General features: G+C 32.8%; 1 long non-coding RNA gene across 1 annotated transcript; it reads right to left on the reverse strand.

Moving 5' to 3' along the window:
* Window positions 1-4,424: 4,424 nt before the first annotated feature.
* LOC127849628 (uncharacterized) lies at window positions 4,425-5,655 on the reverse strand. Its single transcript, XR_008034960.1, has 3 exons — window positions 5,597-5,655; window positions 5,261-5,332; window positions 4,425-4,904 (listed from the first exon to the last, which is right to left on the reverse strand). It is a non-coding gene; the product is annotated as an uncharacterized LOC127849628 (long non-coding RNA).
* Between the last annotated feature and the right edge of the window lie 840 nt (window positions 5,656-6,495).

Consider the following 6,495-nt stretch of genomic DNA (forward strand, 5'->3'; position numbering starts at 1 on the left):
TACCGATCAACAACGTTATGTGCAATCACAATTAATCATTCACCAAGGTATGCAATGAAGACCAGTGTAAAATGAATCTTGTAAAAGTAATTCGCATTTTATTATTTACGTGATAGGATAAAGCAGAAGTGGGTGGAGGGAGTGAAGAAGATTGAGCTTCAGGTGTTGCTTAACAATCTATAGCATTGTCAGTATCTTGAATCTGAATAAGAATGACACGTTAAGTTAACCAAATTTGGCTTCTATTCAACGGGGATATCGCATGACGTTAATATGATTTAGGCAAATGTCCCACTAGTGCCGATAGTGCAGCCTTAAAACACTATAAATATTGAGTTCACAGTGCTTTCACTTAGTACATTCTAGTTAAGAATGGTTCGCGGAAGGATAGCGTATTTTTATTTATCACTGTTGAAATGTATTGTAAGCACTTAGCGTTATTGTTCACTGATTTTAACACAATATGTTGGTCTTAGACGCTGCTACGCTGGTACGTGCCCTTCCATAACCTTATACAAGAACGTCAATCTCTGGTAACTTCGCCTCTCTTGTAGTATGGACAGGCTTAGATCGCCCAACATGGCGGCGGATACGCTTATATTAATTTCTTTATCAAGATAAAAACATTTTGGTGAATTTAAAAAAGCCTTGGTGGTTATTTATACGTTGTTTTTCAAATCCCGACTGGAGTGAAGTAAACCGTGTTGCTTATGGAAAGCAGCACCATCTCAGGGCCAGGAGAATGCAAGTTTTTTAAGTCAATACCAAGCTTGGAACAGGTATGCATGTCTTTATTTGAAACCGGTCAGTAACATTTATTTTTAATCATTTTACAACAGGCGTTGATCTTTAGACTTCTTTTACATTTTCAGACCCAATAAAATTCCAAGTGTCATTCTAAGTGAATATTTGTTTACTGTCTTATATATTAAGGAAACATTCCGGTGGCAATCATATTCAGTTTTCACATTTTGTTTCGCATTTGTGTTGTTAAAGTCAATTGCTGGATAATTAATGTGATTTAATAATGTTGATGATAAGAATGGATTCTATGAAAGAACATTGTCGTTATGACTGAACTACGGCCTTATTTGATTTGAATGTTATTTATATTTGCAATTATCTGTTCAGCAATTATAGACAGTTTTGGGTGGATCAGTGAAGGTCAAAAACTTCCAAACCACTCATAACATAACGCAAGTCTCTTGCGGATAAAACATTTAAGAAGATGGAGGTTCGTGCTAGGCAATCCAGTTAATTTCAAATGAGTCGTCTTACAAAGCTGGCATCGATGCTTATGGGTAAGAAAAGTGTAAAACAAACTTTTAAATTAAGAAATGATATTGACTGGGTACTATAACTATAACATGTGTACTGTGTGCAGTTTAATAAGACTATTTGATATTGGACTGAATAAAATCATTGTGTCACTGTGTGATACTGTTGATAAGTGATTTATTATGTCTAATGCATGTCACATCAGACTACGTGTTGTATTATGTGTATGTTAATGAATAAATAAAATAAAGATGAAAACTTGCCTCTTATCATTTTGTAGTTAAATTTTCTGGGCTACCAAATATTTTTAGTGGTAGCCCAAGAGATACATAAAATGTAATTGATGTTAATTTCACTTTTGTTTTATTTAGCTTGAGCTGCTGAATACTCAGACAAAATTAGCTGTCTTAGCTGAGCACCTTTTAAACAAGCACCGAAAGTAAATGTGTATTTTTTTTACCAAATAATTTATTTAATACACGTTTTAACAGTCAAATACATTGTTATTAAAATGTTCATAAACATTGTCTTGTTTTCAACAGAATTGCATGTTTCAAAGTAGTAATGTCACAAAATTCTTATAATGATTTATAATATTTCATAGTAAAAACACTCTTTTATTAATATTTCGCCCAAACGGGCTTTATCAAAGTTTACAAATACGAATTCACTACATAGTTATAACTGTTGTATACACCAATAAAGTAAATGTTTTTGGTTTATATGGAAAATAAACACAGCGTTTTAAAAACATTTGTTAATATATTATGTGGCAGAGTTATACGATTTCTGAGGAAAATAGTTATTGATTAAATTCCTCTTTGATGAATACACATACAGAAATGATATATGGAAACCCCATATGTCTCCTTTATGTGTCGCTTGTTTAACCCTTAAACGCTCTGCAAATGTCATTTGAACATACATTACCTCCAGACACCATGTTATGTTATTCAGGCAAATAACTTGTATTGTATTAAAAAAAGACAAGTCAAAAATATCTTTTAATACAAACTACGTACGTTCTATTTTGTTTTTTTTAAATTTTATTCTCACACAATATATCATTTACAAAAAAAACATCAACGTCAATACTTAAACAGAATTTTATGAAGATTATTTAAAAAGAAAGAACGTAAAGTCCACCGTTATCCAAATAATCAACATCAATGAAAACGACAGTTAAATGTTATTTGTCTGTTAGCGCGTATAAACATGTTTATCCGTTCATTTTAGTCGTTATTATTTATATTACATCAATACAATGTATGAAAACTATACAACTATTTAAACAACATGTGTATGTACAACATGATTTGTGTTTGTTATATGCGTTACATACTGTTAATTAATACAATTGAGGTTCAACATTTCAAAACACCGAATAATAGTTTCCCTATCGTATTTGAAACATATTGATTCGAATTGTATTCAAGATTATTTTATGAAATGTAGAATTGTAATAAAAAAACATCAAAACGTTAACCAACAAAAAGCAAGTCCATGTTTCACGACGGAAGGTTACTTAAATACAAGGTTTTCTGCATGTAGGAGTTTGTGACACCAGAGATTGCCAATGATTTATTACGATGGTAGCGCTTGCAAGGAATAAGATCCTTCTTTCATTTTAAACAAAATATGCCTCGAGATTCATTCAGTGTGACTTTGATAATAGATCCTGAAACCCGTATTTGAACTGACCACATCTATGCTTTCTTATCACGGCTGTAAACTCATTTTCACATTTTTACACGTGTTTCGCAAAAGAAAGCTCTGGTCTTTGACATTTTACCATGGCATGTTATCGTGACCTTGAAAAGTAGAGCAAAGTTATTGCGCGAAAGGCACCAAGTCGTCTTGCTTTATATTTACTGTGGGTAATTTGAAAATCCATCCGTGCTGGATATACGCATGCTGAATATGAGCTATGATTTCATTTCTTATAACTAACATTCTATTGTAAACGTAATATTGATCATAGACATAGTTCCTTGGTCAAGAGACACACGGTATCATCAGGCTGTTCATGCCAGAAAAAAATGAAACTCCTACTGACACAATTATGCCCAAAACAGGGTCCATAACCCAAGAGTGAAATTGATCTTGTATGCAGAAACAACCTAACACATCGCCTTGTAATTTTTGGTAAGGTATATGAAATCCTTTCATAACGCAGTGGCAGCAAATGATAACACAAACGTTAAAATAATTTTAAACAAACGCTTTGCCACAGAAAAATCAGTCCCCTATTGCAGACATTTTGTTGGAGTAAGACTTTCCAAAAGATTCATTTAATAAGCGAAAGTACTGTTTATCTTGACAAGACGCATATCTAAGTTTTCAAATCTTTCCGTAACCATACCGACCACAATTTTGGTATGAAGAAAACACTGAAATAATGCCCATATGGTTTTCCAAAACCTAACTTTAGTACTTTCTGAGTTGTCACAGGAACCTGTTTTAGTGATCATATATTTATGTAACGGTTATGACTTCGATTGTTTTCTGACATACAACATTAATAAAGTGAATAATATTGATAATGTCCTCTTTCAACAAAGTAGTATAAATCTAACTAAAATACTTTGAGTTATCGCAGAATCTAGATTGTAAGAACGAAAGGACGAAAGAACCCAGATTAGCTAACATTCAAATTTGCAATATGGCCCACTATCCACACACCAAGTGTCCTCTACCTAGCTTCCGTAATTTGTGATTTTTCGCAAGATTATTTTTGGTTTGTATTAAAAATATAACTAAAAATCGTGGATATTCCCAATGTTGACATGTATCCACATCCCAAACTTCTTCCATAATCCAGTACTGATTGTGTTATCGCAGGACCCGATTTAGTTTCAATTATTTACTTAGACATGTCTATCATAATGTTTATGAGGAAAGAAAACCGAACTAATGCGCATATCCATTTTTGCCCCTACATGGACATTGACATACACACACACCCGTGGACACTAAGACAAACGGGCATTACCCTTTGATCTCCTCAGGTAAGGGACAAAACAAACAGGAAAAACAGATACGATTGTTCCCCACACCCCCCAAAAAATCAAAAATATTAATACAAAACAACACAGAGGAATGAAGTGATCTTCGATGTGATCTTAATGACAAATCTACAACACGTCTTAAAGATAACAATGACGAATATTCCTTTCTTCTTCTTATCAATCATTTAATTTAAATCAAGGTTCGTGAAAAATGTCTGATATGTATTGCTCTGAGACAATCTTCCGCCTAAATGTTACGTCAACAAATGATGATAAATTTAAAATAATATATTTTTATCTAAAAGTAAATCAAATTGAAATGCAATAACAATACACGTCTATATTACAAGTTATAGTGTGTATAGTTCAAATGTGTTAATTTTATCGAATGCAGATGTTATTTCGGAAAGTAAAACTCCGTGGATGCGACTGTTGTGGTCTGTACACATCGAAATTCTCTCGATATTATATCTTATGCGTTCAAGACTTCCTCGAAATTGACTAAGAGATCCTCTATGTGGAATACCTTGTCGATCGATATTATTGTACATCTTTAGCTTTTCGTCACACAATTGTATCAACCTCAAGTCCTCAGTGTTCAACGTCGACAGAATTTGCCTACAAATATAATAGTTCGATAGCAGTAAGCACAGTTATTTTTTATGAAAATGTTTGTACTCATACATAATTCAAATTGTTGTTATCTACGCGCATATCGTTTAAGATGAAATATCTATAAATCACTTAGCTAGCGAATTAATCCTTTGAAATTGATCCGTTGTGTAAACTGTCATGGTATTAAGTTGAATTACTTGAAGCATTGCCATTTAATATCATGTGCTTCAATTTAGTCAAATTACTTTGCTTTTGTATGAAACCTCTGTAGGAGGAGTTTTTTTTCTACCTCTATGTACATTAACGTGGTTGTTAAAGTAAAATGTAGTAAAATAAAAATATACGACAATAATGGTTACATGGTATGTTTTTGGTTACTAAGATCTCGTGTCTTCTGATCCTCGATCTCTGTTATCATTTTTTTCAGATGGCTATAATATTGTAAAAAAAACACAAATCATCACTTATTTATAAATATCATTACGCAATTGAATTACGCTTATACGTCATAAATTTGTACTTTCAGTATAATGACAATTCAGACAATGAGATTTATTAAAATTGTAAGATGTGTGCCGATTTAATAAGATTGCTTAAGTAGGTTTTAACAAACAAGCATATTCTGATATATTTTATGTGACAGCTAAATATATCCAGAACAATTATATAATTTAAACAATTCAAATAATACTTACTGCAATCTATTTTCAAGCGATGTTTTATAATCACTTAGGCGCCATATTTGTTCATACACCACAGTCCAATCTGCGAAAAGCATGACACTTATTGAATGTACGCCGCTCAATAAACCACTTTTACAAATTAAGAAATCAAAAAATAAAAACAATCATAAATATTGGTATAATGGCTGGATGCTCAATACTGCCATTTGACCTCTGATTGTCGCCTAACCTAAAACCTCACACACGTTTCAATGGCGTTTTAGTCTTGTTATTTGGAGATTAATTGATTTAAAAATTGGCAGGAAATACATATTTTTTACATCGACTTGGCTTTTATGTTAAGCGATAAATGTTTCCTATGCAACATTGACAAAAAATAACATAAAACGTTACACGATTAAAGCTTGGGTCAGCGCTTTGAGAAGTATGGCGGTTGTTAACAAGTTTATCGACATGCTTAATCTTTTATGAGCCAAGCTATTATATAAAAAAAAATGCGCACTTGCACAATTAACAGCAAAGAAATAACAATAATAATCTCCTTTGGGCACGCACACACAATATGTTGAGTTGAAGTATGCTAATTATTGTAACTACCCTAACAATCACAAATCCGAGATAATGCATATACGTGTTATGCATATAGCTGTAACACTTTTCCTGTCCCAGTAGACTATCATACATGTAAGGGTACATGTACTGTCATACGATGGAATGATCTAGTTTATGTTATTTTAGACTGACTGGACTCAATTCGGGACATCGTATGATGTGGTGCTCTTGGCGGTCACGGGTGTTGACCAGGCCACGAACTACTGTTGATTTGGGTTAAGATACAATTTTGAAGGGATGATGGGGAGTTTGTTTACTTGTTGAGACCATCACGTTTTTAGAACATGACCGTTTATATA

The sequence above is a fragment of the Dreissena polymorpha genome, chromosome 11, assembly GCF_020536995.1.
Source record: "Dreissena polymorpha isolate Duluth1 chromosome 11, UMN_Dpol_1.0, whole genome shotgun sequence".
Lineage (NCBI taxonomy): Eukaryota > Metazoa > Mollusca > Bivalvia > Myida > Dreissenidae > Dreissena > Dreissena polymorpha.